The sequence below is a fragment of the Papio anubis genome, unplaced genomic scaffold (genome assembly GCF_008728515.1).
Source record: "Papio anubis isolate 15944 unplaced genomic scaffold, Panubis1.0 scaffold2160, whole genome shotgun sequence".
In the NCBI taxonomy this organism is placed as follows: Eukaryota; Metazoa; Chordata; class Mammalia; order Primates; family Cercopithecidae; genus Papio; species Papio anubis.
In genome coordinates, this window is record NW_022162198.1 from 6,324 (window position 1) to 7,349 (window position 1,026).

Consider the following 1,026-nt stretch of genomic DNA (forward strand, 5'->3'; position numbering starts at 1 on the left):
TGGTCTTACCTTTCAGTCTTCCTAATTTTCTTTAATATTGCCCAATTTTCTTTTTCAGTTCCTTCATCCTCCACCTGTTTCCCACTCATAGGCTCTTCTTTCATCTCATAGTGATCTAAGTCTTCTACAGCGTGCAAAAAGAAGAGAAATATTAGGTTATTCAACCGATATTTCTTCAGCAGTTTCTTATGCCAAAAGTTCAATTATTCTTGACTCAATGGGGAACAAGAAACAGAATATATCTATCCTATGGGGAGAGAGAAAAAGCCCCACATTCCATTCAAGAGGCTCCCACCTTTTATATCCTGTATTTTCTTTAAAAGCTAGACTCTGGGTAAAGCAGATTTAAAAGCTTTACAAAGTCACAACTAGTATGAAATAGACCATCATTAATTTATTTACTTCTGTAACTTCTCTTCTTTTATTTTTTTGAAGATAGAGTCTCACTCTGTCACTCAGGCAGGAGTATAGTGGGGTAATCTCTGCTCACTGTAACCTCTGCCTCCCAGGTTCAAGTGATTCTCATGCCTCAGTCTCCTGGGTAGCTGGGATTACAGATGTACACCACCACGCCCAGCTAATTTCTTTGTATTTTGAGGAGAGACAGGGTTTTCACCATGTTGGCCAGGATGGTCTCAAACTTCTGACATCAAGTGATCTGCCCACCTCAGCCTCCCAAAGTGCTGGGATTACCAGCATGAGACACCATGCCCGGCCAAGCCATCTTTTAAATCTCCTCTTAAGAGGAACCTTTGAAACGGTTTGGCAGCAGGTGTCAAGAACCTTAACTGTTCATAGTTTGTTCCAGAAACTCGACTTCTAGAATTGTATTAGAAGAAACTAGTCTAAGATGTAAGCACAGATTTAGGCATGAGGATACCTATTCCAACCTTGCAACCACAAAAACAAACAAACCTACAAAATCTGCATGTGCAAAAATAGCAAAACAGTTAACTCAAGTCCATGAAATATTAAGAGGCCACTGAAATACCAATACAGCATAATTTCTCCTGTATTGAAAAACTT

The 1,026-nt window shown here is 39.5% G+C and overlaps 1 long non-coding RNA gene across 1 annotated transcript in view; it reads right to left on the reverse strand.

Moving 5' to 3' along the window:
* The window catches only part of LOC116272824, a 6,644-nt gene extending 6,244 nt beyond the window's left edge, over window positions 1-400 (reverse strand). The window contains exon 1 of the long non-coding RNA XR_004181381.1: window positions 10-400. This is a non-coding gene — a long non-coding RNA (uncharacterized LOC116272824). The remainder of the gene's footprint in view (window positions 1-9) is intronic.
* Between the last annotated feature and the right edge of the window lie 626 nt (window positions 401-1,026).